This window comes from Mytilus edulis, chromosome 6, assembly GCF_963676685.1.
Source record: "Mytilus edulis chromosome 6, xbMytEdul2.2, whole genome shotgun sequence".
Lineage (NCBI taxonomy): Eukaryota > Metazoa > Mollusca > Bivalvia > Mytilida > Mytilidae > Mytilus > Mytilus edulis.
Genome location: NC_092349.1, coordinates 13,125,903 through 13,142,678, shown reverse-complemented (window position 1 = coordinate 13,142,678; position 16,776 = coordinate 13,125,903). Strand labels below are relative to the sequence as shown.

Sequence of the window (16,776 nt, the reverse complement as noted above, 5' to 3'; positions counted from 1 at the left end):
AATATTTCGGATCCGTGGTTAGAGCTCCCATGTAGAAAAAAACTACCAACTTAAAATTTAAAAACAATGCTTTAAATGCTGTTTTTATAAAGGTCTAAATTTCCAGGATACATACATTGAGAAACATCTTTGCTTTTAACTTATTTTATTATTTTGTAATTATATAGCATGTGATTGACAGTAATCGAAAAGTAATGTAATCGATTTTAATTCGAATACCCACAAATCCTTCAAATAATCAATTATCAACCGGTTACACAATAAGTTATATGGTTCGCTACTTACCCCGTACGGATCCATAGAGGGTTAGTAAAATCCATAGGGGGTGAGGCCGGAGTTAACCGTATAACGAATTTATCGGACGCTGGACTTTTTCTGCGGCGTTTTGTTGAAAAATAAACAATGAAACACAACAACATTAATAGATGACGTCGCCATTAACGTGTCATGAACCCCATATGAAACTTACTAACCCCATACGGTCTCATAGGGGGTCACCACGTGACGGCATTTAAACAATCACAACGTGATAATTCATCTGTGGTCCGATAATTATCAGTAGTCGTGCCCAATCCTGGTTATGACCACGACCGCTTTACATCGATTGATAACATATTCTCAAAAGTTTTGTTTCTTGACATAAAAAAAAGATTAGATAACTACAGAATGAAATACAAATTTCTCAGTGATCTGCTTTTAAACAAATCGATAACGATCCCGACATAAAAATAAGTAGCTAACGTACATTGCATACTTCATTCAATATCAAATTCTTAAAATCATTTATATCTTATATACAATGTTTAAGTTCTTATACGTTTTAAAATGTTATAGGTCATGTTTATTTGTAAGCTTAACATTGGTTATCAGATAGCATAGATTTACAATGGAAAAACGTAGGGAATGTCCTTTTGATCAAAACCTGATAACAAAATTAGCTCATCACATCAACCAAAACTGATTATATTTACAATTTGTCATAAAATTATATATCTGTATTAAATATAAGAAAATTGGTTAAATGTTAATTAAGTATAATACAAATGACTGCAATATTGGAACACAATGACTAAACACGTGTATCTGCATCAAGTAAGAGTGTCAGCACGTCCCCTGTTTACTACAAATACTGCAATTACTAAGCCGTCTAAGAAATCAGTTGGTTTCATACCTCCGGCGTGTTTGTACAGCATTAATCGTTGACCAGAGCAACCAACAGTAAAAATATTTGCTTATTTGTATTCTCTGCTTCAAGTAAGTGTTCTACAACTTGTGTTTTCAGTGCTTTTAACTAGTTTCTTAACTACTATCAAGGAACTTGTCATACATTTGTTGTAATAAAAAAAAAACAGTATGCACTTCAAAGAGGAACACTTATTATTATGGAAATGATGGTGATTTACCTGTACAGGTGAAGGTTAATGCAAAAAGGCATTCATACACCTAGCTCCACAACAGTTAAATACCATTACATCTCATTGGGTTGAATAACTAAATTGTCTACTAAATAAACTCATCAGAGATACCAGGACTAAACTTAGTATATACGTCAGACGCGCGTTTCGTCTACAAAAGACTCATCAGTGACGCTCGAATCCAAAAAAGTTTAAAAGTTGAAGAGCATTGAGAACCAAAATTCCTAAAAGTTTTGCCAAATACAAAGGTAATCTTTGCCTGAGGTAGAAAAGCCTTAGTATTTCAAGTAATGAAAACAATAAATTGCATTTGATATAAACTGTCTACATGGAGTTGCATGATATATTCCGCATGGTGTTTTCTTTTTTTATTAATTTTCAATTTAAACAAGTACTAGTTGATGAGAAAAAAAAACTGTCCTGCTCGTTACTACACGGAAACGGGATATATAAAAAGGACATTTAAAATGAGTCGATTAGAAACTGACAAAACCATGACGTGAATAGAAAAAACACTACAAAATAGACACATATCGACAAAGGAATACATATCAATTAATGTAACTGGCCGACATGAAGTCCACATTGAGAGTGATTGCATTTGTTCTGAACATGTGAGCACTATAATGAATATATGTTAACCCGGATGTGTTTACCACGGTAGGAGATATTGACAAGTTTTATTAGTATGAGATTAGGACAATCGAGACGCAAATACGGGATTGTAGTTCCAACATGAGCAACACGACGCGTGCCACATGTGGAGCAGGATCTGCTTACCCTTTCGGAGCACCTGAGATCACCCCTAGTTTTTGGTGGGGTTCGTGTTGCTTATTCTTTAGTTTTCTATGTTGTGTCATGTGTACTATTGTTTGTCTGTTTGTCTTATTCATTTTTAGCCATGGCGTTGTCAGGTTATTTTTTATTAATGAGTTTGACTATCCCTCTGGTATCTTTCGTCCCTCTTTTTTGAACCATAATGCGACAAAAATAGTCCGCATCAACGATCAAGCACATGATGTATTTTTGAAGAGATTACGACAACTCTACTTGTTTTGATACATTTTAAATAGCTTTCTCGGAAGCAGTAACCCTTTATTCAAAAACATATGATATAAACGCATGCTCTTGAAAATTGGTTCAAAAAGTATAACGAGTCTAAATTCAAAACTACGTTCAAACCTATGATTGCGTTGGATAAAAACCTCAATTTTTATACGAGTGCATGTAAAACAAATTTCGTGGTAGAATGGTCTGAAAACAGCACAAGCAACATTTTTCCAAAAGATAAAAAAAAGTGAAGAAGTATATTTAAACAAAACGCATTTGACTTACAGGTCGAACAACTGATGTTCTTTAACCCTGCTGACTGCCATTGGCGATTGCAAAAAAAAATTGATCACAAGATGTAACAAAATGGATCTTAATATAAATTTATTACTAAACAGAAAACAATTAACTTGTGGCCACGATGTTATGCCACAAACATAAGGTGTTAATATTTTTTTGTACACCAGATCCAAATTTTGACAATAAATGTCTGCTCAGTGATGTTAGGGATCGAAACGGTATTTGGAAGGCCATATAGAATGTACCCTCATTTTTAGATAGACTCTTGATATATATATATATATAATTTAGCTGATCTGTAACAATAACATCTTCATGCCTTATATATCATGTACTGCAGTACGCCGCTAGATTAAAACTGACGTGGAAAGGTAACACACGGCCAGCGAAAGCTCTTTTTTTTGAGAGCCCAGGTGGTCGTGTGGTCTAGCGGGCCGGCTGCAGTGCAAGCGATTTGGTGTCACGATATCACAGTAGCATGGGTTCGAATCCCGACGAGGGAAGAACCAAAAATTTGCGAAAGCAAATTTACAAATCTAACATTGTTGGGTTGATGTTTAGACGAGTTGTATATATGTACTGCAGTACGCCGCTAGATTAAAACTGACGTGGAAAGGTAACACATGCCCACCGAAAGCTCTTTTTTTGAGAGCCCAGGTGGTCGTGTGGTCTAGCGGGACGGCTGCAGTGCAGGCGATTTGGTGTCACGATATCACAGTAGCACGGGTTCGAATCCCGGCGAGGGAAGAACCAAAAATTTTCGAAAGCAAATGTACAGATCTAACATTGTTGGGTTGATGTTTAGACGAGTTGTATATACATTATGTACACAGCCATGTATCACCATCATTGATGGCGATCCGATGGATACATCTGTTGTAGGGTTGTCACTGACTCAGACGTACTTATGAATATAATTATTTTCTGTGACTGTATCTTACATTAATTTGTAGGATCCTTTACTATAGATAATTTAGCTGATCTGTAACAATAACATCTTCATGCCTTATATATCATGTACTGCAGTACGCCGCTAGATTAAAACTGACGTGGAAAGGTAACACATGCCCACCGAAAGCTCTTTTTTTGAGAGCCCAGGTGGTCGTGTGGTCTATCGGGACGGCTGCAGTGCAGGCGATTTGGTGTCACGATATCACAGTAGCATGGGTTCGAATCCCGGCGAGGGAAGAACCAAAAATTTGCGAAAGCAAATTTACAGATCTAACATTGTTGGGTTGATGTTTAGACGAGTTGTATATATATATATATATATATATATAAATTTACTATTAATGAAACGTTCCTGAAATGTAGCTACAAAGAATGGAAACATCACAGTTGACATTTTTCTTTTTTATCATCAACAACCCATATTATTTCTTAATGTTAGTCAAGTTACATTTTTCTGATATTTTTGATTTTACGGTCGGTAAGATTAACGTATAAACATAGTCATCAAACTAGGAATTATTTATTGAGTGATCATCATCTGTATAGCGAAAGCGAAGTTAAAACTTGTGAGTTTGAATTTCCCTCTGGTATCTTTCGCCCTTCTTTTTTTAACGTTATCATTATTTTTACTATTCTGTAAGATATACGACTCGTGTGTATATACCAAGTCGAAAGTAGAGCACAGCTCGTCCGCATTGGAAGTTTTAGTGTATATTGAACAATATTTCGTAAGAGGATCGTGCCGAAATTTTTATTTGAATCAAAATGATGTTAATAAAATCTAAATTGTTCATTTCTGAATAAAGATGTTTGCATATACGTGAACGCTTAGTTACAAGGAGAACAATAAATCTTGTCAATCAGTTGGAACGAAGTAATACTAGTGTTAGGGTAGATAAGCCAAACATTCATTGTCATAACTACAAGGGAGAAAGAGACTTATTTTATGTACCCTATCAGATCTGTAGAAAGTTTACGATCAGATTTTTAAAACGCTTTTAGTTTCTTTTCAGAAGAAAATTAGATTAGGTTGTTTCGACTGTCAACTTGAAGTCTGGTTGAATGATGATATAATAGATATAAAAAATCATATGATATGAGTTTGTAACTAAAGGGGTAAAATATCCAAACTTCATAAAAATGGATGATCTACTGCTATAAGATACACATTTGTTTTATGATTTTCAAAAGGGTAGTTTGTTGAAAATACTGTTAACTTCCATCGTCGTCGTCGAAAAAACATTTGGTAAAAACTTGCTATCAGCATAAATGCATTAGCTGCTGTGCAATTATTGTTTCTATTTTCTGTAGATAACATAATTTTGTATATTGATTTAAATAGTTCGTCCTTAGCTATCAACACATTGTATATACTCACATACAACGGAATTACTCTCCTATAAGTACTTCCACTAGTTTCTGTATTTTTTTTAAATCTAAGTTATGTAATTGAAAAAGACAAATTCGGTTTAATTTTATTCAATATAGGGATTTATCTGACAACAAATTAACAAGCTAGCCGATGATGTTTTCAGGAAAAATGCGGCATTGATGACTTTGTAAGTTTAAAAAAAACTGTAATTCTATGAGTATACTAGCCTAATGCATGATTTCTTATCCTAATAGTTTGATTTGATTTTTGAATTGCAAACCTTTACCCTTGTAATTGCTGTTTGTTGTGTACCGAACATATAAGCTGTATGAAGACAAACTAAATAATTATATCAATTGGACAGTACTCACAGTGACATGTATATATACTGCAAGCGAAATATGTTATGATTGTATGAGTACAGAGTAATCTAGAACATTCATACACATGGTAGATCATAATAATAATACGTTTCAACTTTAAATCAATAAAATTATATATATTTTTAAGTCTTTATTCCCTGTGTACGATTTATATATATATATATATATGACTAGACGATCCGGCACAGTTGTCATTATTTCCTAGTTGGTCGCTTTTAAAGACTTCTATATCTAGTTTATTATTTTTATATTGTTAGTTTTAGAAACTACTAAGCAGCAGATTTAATATTTAATGTTAAATAAATTGCGTTCAGAACTAATTGGTTAGTTTTTGTTGGATTTAGTAGTTATTCCTAAACTATCGACGTATTGTATGTACTTTTATTAATATTAATAATTACTCTCCTTTAATTACTTCCTCTTTTTTCTGTAAGTTTTTGAAGTCATTTAATTGAAAAAGAACTAATTTGTTTTATTCACCATAGAAATTTAGGGAGAAACAACCTAAACGTCTTACCTGATGATGTTTTCAGCAACAATTTGGAATTGTTAGATGTGTAAGTAAAAGATAACTGTTATTATATTGTATTTCTATAACAAACAAATTCTCGTCTTGATATTTTAATTGAATATCACGTGGTATTGAAAATTTTGATTCAACTTCAAGAATGTCTTATACCGAACTTATAAGCTCTATAGAGAAAACGTATATATAACAATCGGACATAAATGCACCTCATTGAATTGCATGATTAACAATGCATATTTTTCATTAGTTTCAGATGAAAACCAATCAATGAAGATAAAGTTTCAACATGATATTTTAAGGCAGCATAACATACAGTTTTCAAATATATCTCAGTATTTGTTTTGATATATAAAACATGTAAAAACTAGGATAATTGTTTTTTTTCTATATGTGTAGTAACGCTGTAGCATGTTTAGCTATTTGATACAACACGTTGTAGTTTATAGGGTACATCAATCTATACCGATTGTTTTTTTATTAGGGTCATACGCATCCATGTCCAATTTCACGAAATACACGTATTAACAATCGCTTGCTATAATACATGTGCATAGCAGTGAAGCGTGAAAATTTCATACACGGTTAGTAAAGGTGTTATGTCCCTTTATAAAAAACAAAACGGTACTGAGAAAAATCTTAAAAGTTCCAACAGACGAAGAAATTGATGATTAAGATTGAAAAAAAATCATAAAACACATTTAAACCTTACAGTCGTTATTGTTGGCATCTGTTTCTGTAGGATCAATGGAAGTATTTTCTTAGCAGACTTTCTCATTTTGAGAATCACTAGTCTTAATTTCACACGTTAAGATAGTCGGTAAGATAAATTCGTTACATAGTGTGCTAGTGACGTAATACGGTATATATGGGTTCAGTAAATTCCATATGGGGATTCGAGCTTCGCTCTCACCCCATATGGAATTTACTGACCCCATATATATCGTATTAGGTCACTAGCACACTATGTAACTAATAATACTATATACAATACAAACAAATTTAATCCTTCCTTTCAAATTATCGGCGTAAAAATGTGTTCTTTCTTCATGACGTCATCATACATGGCAGCCTTTTTTTGTGACTTCACAATATGAATTTGACTTGAAAGCAAGAAAATATGACGTTATTCTTGATATTTGGTCAGGAAAAGGAAAAATGGATTAAGAATTTGAATTTCTCTTGTTTTACAGTTGTATCAAGTACTAAACTTTTAGTAGTAATATAGGAAAAGTGTACTAACATAAGAGGTCTCTAAACCCATTAACTTCAAATGGAGCTTTCGTTAGTAGAAGCCATATTAATTATGTGTATAAGCGGAGATAAATGTAAAAGCATAAAACTAGAATATATGTCAATACACATTATGTGTATTGGCATATACTCTATTTTCATACTAAACTTTTAGTATTTAAATGTAAGTCAAGTTGAGTTTCTGTGCTGTTCTTTGTATTATTATGTATGACTAAGGACTCAAGTGAATATCAACAAACACTTCGGGAGTAGATAAGTTGGTTCCCATAGATATTCTGAGTGTCTGTTGAAAGAAAAAAGAAAGAAATATTTTACCTATAAGAAAAAAAACCAAAGGAATAAAAGAAATCACAAAACTGCAACACACCCAAACGCTGACATACATGGGAACGGACTATTTATATAAACTTTTGTTCCTGACTAGGTATAAGGCATAATAATACAAACTGGTGATTTTAACCTGGCTTTACGACAAGTAAAATATCCCGCTTATATGGCAGTATTAGAAATACTCATATAATACATTTATTCTACTTCACACACAATACATTGCTATTTAATAATTACTTTTTAAAACACCACGGACACAACTGAAATTTCTCGGCAGACCTGTCCATATGCGGAAGTTCTTTGACTTTTGATTTTATATATTCATTCTCGGAACGGCGAACATCTCTAAATCGATCAACGAAAATCATGTAATTGTCAAATTGGTCTCTATTATCATCCTCATCTATATGTCTGAAATTTTTATCATTAATCAGATTCCGTAAAACTATAGTGTTTCTCATTTTTACCTTGCCAATGATAAAGCTACCGTCTGACGTACGACTGAAAACCACTTTTTCATAATGAGTATCATTACACGTACTTTTACCAGTTATGATCGACTTCGGTGCAGTTTTTAATGAATCATCTTCAGATTTTTTACTTTCTTTGTTTTTCACTTCAACTGTAACTAGATTATTGTCTTGGTCCGTTATACTTTCTAACCTTTCCATTTTATTTATCTCATTATGAAGCATGTTGTTACTTTTGTTATTGATCGGCATAAGCACCGGTTGAGTAATTATAGGTATCACTTCTGGGGCTCTATGTAGGATCAAATTGTCATCCTGCATTACCTGGTCGAATACTAATATATTCGTCCCCTGTGTTATTTCCGCTTTCACTTCTTACAGTCTGTTCATTATCATCATACTGTAATGCATTAGAATCTTGCCATGGTTTCAAACGTGTAGCGTCTCTCTCTCTGTTTGATCTTGATCTATGTTTAACACCTTTGCTGATTTAAGCGGCATTGCCTCTTGTCCAAACTAACGAGACTCTCATTTTGTCATCAAGATCCACCGAATTCCATGTAAAATGTTCATACTCGTCTATTATACTACTAATAAGAGCTACTAAAGGCTTTGGTAAAATTTCCATCTAAAATTGTCCTTTACTGAACCTCCGTGTTTACAGTTGAAGAAAAAAAAGTCTGCTAAAACAATAAATTCACGCAAAAAATACGTTACCAATGTAGTTATCAACTTACAAACGAGTTTAGTCATTGATTTCACTAATCCGACTGGTAATTATCCTAATCCAAAAGTTATAATCAGGCTAAACTCAGAGACAATGTTTTTGCGTCCTTTACGTCTAAGGTCCACTCAACGCATTGTATGTACTTATATTTATAGGAATTACTCTTCTATGAGCACCTCCTCTATTTTCTGTAAGTTTTCGAAATCATTTAATTGAAGCTCAAAGGTCTTGGTTATTCTATTAATGTAGGGATTTATCAAAGAACAAACTAACAAGTTTACCTGATGGTGTTTTCAGGAACAATGTGGCATTATCATTTGTGTAAGTAGACAATAATTTCAACCATGTAAGTATGTTTGCTGACATGATAATATTAATCTAATGTATAATTTCTTATCCTTATATCTTTATTTTACCTTTAACCCTTGTCATTGCTATTTGGTTTGTACCGAACATATAAGCGCGATGAAGACATCCTAAATAATTATATCAATTGGACGATAATCACAGCGCCACGTATACTGCAAGCGAAACATGTTATGATTGAAAGACCACAAAGTAATTCAGAACATTCATGCAAATGGTATATCGTAACAATGAGTATCAACAGTTAAAACATTTATCTTATATCGTTTTGAATTCTCTGTTTCCTTTGTATGATAATCGCACAAACAATTTTTCAGAATATATATTCTTTATAATATCTGTGCAAAACCGTCTTTACTAAACGATCCGGTCAAATTTGCTCGTTGGTCCTTTTTAAAGACTTATATATCTTCTTTTATCTGTATATAGTTATCTATAAAACTTACCAAACAGCATATTTTTTATTTAATATGTTATTTTTTAATAAACTTGCTGTCAGAATGAATGCGTGTGCTGATCATTGCTGATGTAATTTTTGTTTTAGATTTCGTAATGTTCGTAATATTCGTTGGTTTAAGTGGTCATTCCTTACATATTTTAACCCTAACTACCGACACATTGTATGTATTTGTATATGTAAGAAGTATTCCTCGATTAGCACTTTCTAAATTGCCTGTAAGTTTCCGTAAGCTAAGTCATTCAATTGAAAAGAAACATGATTTCTTTTATTCAATGTAGGGACTTAGCGTACAACAATCTAGCCATCTTACCTGGTGATGTTTTCAGGAACAGTGTGGCATTAGAATATGTGTAAGTTAACCTTGATTTTAATAGTTTTACTATGTTTACTGACATGATAGTATTGCACTAATTCAGAATTCGTCATCCTGATAATTTGATTAAACTTAAAAAGTATACCAAATCGTCACTGCATGAAAAGGTAGATTTACATACGTATGTAAATATATTATAAACATAAATAAAGGAACATATTTAGATAAACTTTACTAGGCTGAAATATGTTTGTGCTATCTTTGTTGACAATAAATCTTAATATTTCCCCATAAACATCCATGGTGTCGCAGGTAGGCGCGGCCGCCTTTTACATATCGTATAAAACGTGGGTAAATTGTGTGAACTCGGTACGATTCTCTATCCTGAACAATCGTTTTGAATTCAATACAAATGCAAAACAATCACACCATTATTAAACGTGACCATGTGCTAAATTTTGCTAGCGTATGGTATTGTATGGACATAGTTAAATTTGCAATGGTACGTAAGTGCTTATGTTTTTAGTGCATGCAAATATGACTTTTTAAAATGATATATAGCTTGATAAAATATCAATTAAAAGTTGATATTTCGTTTATATTTTATATGCACTAAATGTTTCTTTAATATTGATATTTTGTTTTAATTTTACAGCTTTTGTGTCAAAGTTAAATTTCAAATGTTGTATAGGTATAAACAGTATTTCGTTTGCATACATATTTTTTTAATATGTTAGGAATTAATCGGATTTATCTTACTATATAATCTGTTGATTTTGTTTCAGGTCAGTAATATACATGTCCAAAAACCTCGTTATTTCTCGAAACTCACTTTATAACAAACGTTTGATAATACATATAATACATGAAATGATAATGCAATATTTCAGTTGTCAATGGAATTATGTTCTATATCTTAAAAAAATATTACCATCGTCTGGTAAGTTTGAGTTTAAAATGATGGTTCAAAATTGCGTAACAAAGATGACCCATATCTGTTTCGGAATTTTTTTAATCGGCTGTCTATGATGTCAAATAGAAATACAATATCGAAACAAGTGGTGAAGCGTGACAATCGATTGTATATTTTTTTGTATTCTGACTAATGTTATGCACAAGGTCAGATTTATACAAGTCTGTACCTATTTTATGTTAAGGTTGTTGCATTAAAATTATTCATTTAATTCATATATAATTAATATTTACATTTTTAAAAGATTCATAGGTTGGAATCCTTTAACAACATTGCCAATTAATCTGTTTTTCTCTAATGTTGGTTTGCAAACACTGTAAGTATTGTTTATCGAATTCCAAGCTGCCTAGTTCGTTATTACACAAAGGTGAACACATCAAACATACAATAAAAATGCATGAGTCGATCAGGAACCGCCAAACGATAGACCACTGTCTACAAATCAATACATAAACATAACATACCTGATCGAAATAGCGTTTACATACATATGTAAAAGTTAAGATAACAAGTCAGTTATTTCATCTATGTGATTCAAAGTCTAAAGCAACTATACAGACGGTATATTTTTGATTAAACACATTTTTGATTAAAAAATTAAAAACTGACATAGTAAGAAAATACAAACTTTAACACTATTACAAACACAATTTCATTTTAATATTATGGTCATGGTTTTGGAAATAATGACATAGTACAAGTACAAACTCAATCTTAATGTTAGATTCTTGTCCGTTTCTAAAGATACAACAAGTTTATTTTTATTTTTTTAAATGTAGCTCTTATAATATAAAAGTAAAAGAAACAATAAACAAGAATTTGTGTTAATATCATATGTGTTTGAATAGAGTTACTGCCTAAGAGAAAACTATGCAATAATAAGTCAAAAGAAGTAAAGTTGAAGAGTTGTCCTCGGACATTGCACTGACGTCATCATGAGTTTATTTATTGTAATAAAATATCCATGGCACAAATGACTACTGATATTCTTCAGTTATTGGAGCAAACATGCTGTCCTATAGTCTCGATTGTCACATAATCTAATTAAGGAATAACTGTAATATTGTTTTCTGTCTATGAAGAAATAACATTAAAATGTGGTACACACTTTAAAGAACCCGCTACACGGTTATTCAGTGTGCACCATATTTTTTATATTATTTCTTCATAGACAGAAAACAATATTACAGTTATTTCTTATAATTTAATTCTCAATTCCATTTTAAACCGGAGTAAACCATGAACAAACGTTGATGACGTCACGGTCACATGACTAAATTATGTCTATGGGCTGATAAACAAAACGACGTCAGCCAATCAGAAGACGCGTTACATCCAAAATAAAATTATTGCAAATGGGACTAATCATGTCTCTCTCCATTAGCAACATTATAAGTTACACCATATGGACCATACAATGCCTACCTGACCAACGTGACTGTTATCAGTAAGATACAAATTATTTGAATGTTTTTTTAAAAGGGTAGCATGCTAAAAAGAACTATTGAAATTTACGATTAACGGAATAATTTCGGACATAGTAATGAATCTTAAAACCTAAATATAGCTCCAAACATTTCACACAATCAAATAATCGATTGATGGCGGAGTCACACGAGAACAAACTAAAAAGAAATCTAGATAATAAATTATGGTATGAAGATGAAGACAAAGCGAATCCAATAAGTTATCAATTTTTCATAACATAATTAACACTGACCAAAGTTGTTTTGAAATAGGCAAATGAAATAACAGTATCGTTCAATTATGTGAAACAGAACACGAAAAAGAAACAACTCTTTTTCAAGGCAATAAAGTACAATAAAGTCAAGGTTGAATAGTTATTTTTCAATCATCCAAAGTAAGATAAAGTTTTCAAAACATTATTTGTTGTGCGGCATACAAGGTAATTATATACAGTTGAATGGTTATTCAAATCGCTTGCAAGAGAATTCATATAGGACTGGACGATTGACATATCCTTGATACCTGAACGTTACAACACACGTTATGTTTTGTAATACAGTTGATATTTATATAAGAACTATTCAAAATGTGTACACAGTTTCTGAATACTTAGATGTCCTTTTTATTCTTTTCTATGTGAAACCTGTTGAAATCTAAATATTACCTCCCGATTAGCCCTTAAATCATTATGGGGGATATTACGTTCGTATTCGTTATTAACGTATCAAATATACTGTTGTAAAATATTTGTCGGAACCTTAAAGTTCAACAATAATGTTCATAGTACTAGATAATTATGATTTAAGAAGAATGTTGTATACGTGAATAAGCACAGCATCCAAACATCCAAATCATCTGAAACTCATTGAAAAGAAAACAAATAAAACTAAGAATTTCATGATCAGGCATCAAACAAATTAATTGTTAGAAATTGTTTGAATACAATATTAATTTAGCGGAACCTGCATCATTTTGTTAAATAACATGACATTTTAAGTAAACATACGATAATCAACATCTGTTATATGACAACCAACAATGACATGGTTGACTATTTTAATTTTGGTTTGATTATTCCAATCACATAATACAATAAAAACATAAGTATATAACTGGTACATCCATTATTTCACTTCAATTGGACTTTGAAATGAAAATCGTGTAATAAATTGCTGCTAGAATTAATGCCTTACTGTGGATTCATTATTATTCGTTTGATACCAATTTTCGTGGTTTTCGTTGGTACAGGTGAACTACGAATTTAAATGTTCGACGAATAACAAATTTTCTACCAGGTTGTATGCACACTTTGGCAAAACCACGAAATTACATCTCCACGAAAAGGCAAGTTTTCTGCAATCCACGAAAATTGGTACCCACGAAAATAAATGAATCCACAGTATTTTGTTTTTTGGTATAAGTTGTTCTTCATCAACAATCGACACATTATATGTACTTGTGTATATGATAATAATAAGTCTCCTGTAAATATAATACTGTTTTCTGTAAGTTTTCGAAATCTAAGACATTTTATTTGAACAACGGGTTTGCGCTATTCAATGTAGAGATTTATCGAACAACAATTTGAATAGCGTTGGAGTTTTCGAGAAGAATGTGGCATTGAAATTTTTGTAAGTAGAACATAAAAAAATCTTATGAGTATGTGTGCCTTTTAAAATAATGGTTATCGTAATTTATAAATGTACAATTTTAGATTATTTGTAGACTTTCATTCCATTATTTACCACGATTTGCATGATTTTAAAGGTGAGTGATGCTCAAGTATCCAATTCTCGTCAGCATCACTTTTACACTTTTATACCCAAATAATCGTATTTCAATCGGTAACTGTAACATGTGACACAACATCCTTTCTTTTGACCACTTAAACCGTTAATAAGTAAAATTTCAAAACATCAAACTACAGCATTTCATATTCACATTTAATTTTTTTTATTTTTAGAATGTGTACCACATGTCTTGACTGTGACTGCTTATCTGCTTCAACCTACCAATGGATAAAACACATTGTTATAGACAATAATGTATACGAATTTACATGTCATAACGGAGTGGTTCTACCTAACACAGTCTTTAATTGCTCAGGTTAGTTATAATCGTTGAAGATATTTTATCGCGTTACTTTGTTGTTGTCATTGCTTACTTTTTTTTCTTCGGCTATTATGAAATGGATATACGGCCACTCTAATCTTTTTAATACACTTTCTGTTCATACTCATCGCAGCAATTGTATCATCTTCGTCCATCCATGAATGCAGTCCTCTACTTGTATGCTTGTCATCCATCCAACATGCCGTAATTGTATTTTGTTTTGTCCATAAACAATGCAATATTTTCAAACTAGATATGTTCCGTCACAGCCAATAATACAAATATCTGATAAAAATATTATAAGTTAACAAATGCAAAAACCTTTGTTTTTATATAATCAGTAGTTATTTTATTCAAAAATGTATTGTTAATTCACAGAGATACGATAAGTATTTTTTTCAGGATAAGTACAAAATTTAATGAAGATTGCGTATTTGATACAAATATGCAGACTGTTTGAAATAGCAATCTACTATCATAGAATCAATTAATGGTGAATAAACATACAATATTAGGTCAATGTCAGGAAATTATAATCTGTTTTGTATGAGGCTGAGAAACTGAGAAAGGGCGAGGTTCTAGTTGCAGTATAAATATATGTACTAATCTTCACTTGAGTGGCATAAATTATCGATTATGGAAAAAGCTTCAAAAAGAAAGCTGTAAATATACATTCTTCACCGGAGGTAGCTTTTTGAGGATAGCACATTTAGTCCAATGGAGGTGATAAGTTATATTCAGCAAGTCTGTAAGAAGTGGTACAAAAACCGAAATCACAACGGGCTACTATTTAATTTATTATATACACTCGTGATAAAGGTAAATACTAATGCACCTATACATAATTCAATGATTACAATGTCTTACAAACCGAGTTGTTTACTTAGAATTAGAATCAGTGTTATAAAACAGAAGACAGGAGGGAATATAAACCCGAATGCGACATTTTTGTAATGCAAATTGGTAGGAGGAGAAGATACTTTTCTTGGTTCAAAATTACGCAGTATATATAAAAGACTTATTTTCGATTGTTTCAGAACTTACTTTAAAAAAAAAATACGCATCAATTAAACATATCAATCATTGAATGAGGGTATTTCCTTTGTTTTGTAAAGCTAGAAAATGTCTGAAGATATTTGATTGCATTTTCAAGGGCTCTTATATTTCTTTTCACAGGACTTGCTCATTATTTTCTTGCTTAAACATTTCTGATATATATTTTTATAAAAATACACATATACTCAACAATAACATTCCACCAATAACAATGTTTTCACTTTCGGTATTTAAGGATTCTAAGGTTGAAATGCACGGTAAACTGCACATAAAAGAACTGGAAAATAACCTATACCAGTAACATCAATAGCGGTTACTCTTCATTCAATTGCATAAAAAGTGTTACAGCTATAATATTCTGAACATATCTATTTCGAAATCAAAGGCAAATATTCAATAAACGTGTCATTTCCAAATATGTCTCATCTGTTTAGAATAGGTGCAGCTTAATATAGTTTTTGAGAAAAGTGCTAAACACATTATGCTGAAGCATCATTGGTTTGAATATACTAGATATATATTTGATTATTCAATAACAATAAATATGACACATTTTTTATAGACGACGGATCACGCTTGGCAGTTACGAGCATAGAAAATGGTTCATCGTGTAATTGCAAAGACTCTATTACAAAACAATTATCCTCCATGGATGTAACTATTGAAACAACTCCGGCTATAGAGTCAACAAGTGACAAAAATCAGCATAAAGACATTACAAATGGCAAGTGATATTTACAAAATATCTAAATTTTTTACATGTATTTAGGATTTAAAATGGGGTGGGGGGGGGGGGGGGGTAATTAATGTATCAGTTTAGCAACAACTGAAATTCATAACTAGATATATATATATATACAGAATTAATGATCGTCAGGAGACTATTTATCAATTTTAATAATAACGACAAATATAGAAACTTGGCAAAACAAGTATTTATACAATGACAGATTCACACAATGAATAACTTGTATCATTACAGCATTATCTGTACTCATTGAAATGCAGCAGTTGCATAACCAAATAATAATGCATTCATCAATAATAAAACAAAATTGATTTGTCTTGCCGAATTCTCACAAACTGATCAACACGATATGAATTTACTTAACTTTGTTTTTAAAGGAAAATATAGCCATAACCATATTGTCGTTCTGATCATGCATGATATATTTGCTACTGGACATTAAACAAACATCAATGAATTAATTTAGAAGAAAAAAAAATCAGCGAAATATCAAATTATACGTA

The 16,776-nt window shown here is 31.6% G+C and overlaps 1 protein-coding gene and 1 long non-coding RNA gene across 2 annotated transcripts in view; both read left to right on the top strand.

Annotated features, from left to right (window-relative positions):
- LOC139527165 (sushi, nidogen and EGF-like domain-containing protein 1) overlaps positions 1-16,776 on the top strand; it is a 75,340-nt gene that overhangs the window by 41,542 nt on the left and 17,022 nt on the right. The window lies entirely within an intron of this gene.
- LOC139525981 (uncharacterized) lies at positions 13,924-16,230 on the top strand. Its single transcript, XR_011665073.1, has 3 exons — positions 13,924-13,988; positions 14,321-14,463; positions 16,088-16,230. It is a non-coding gene; the product is annotated as an uncharacterized lncRNA (long non-coding RNA).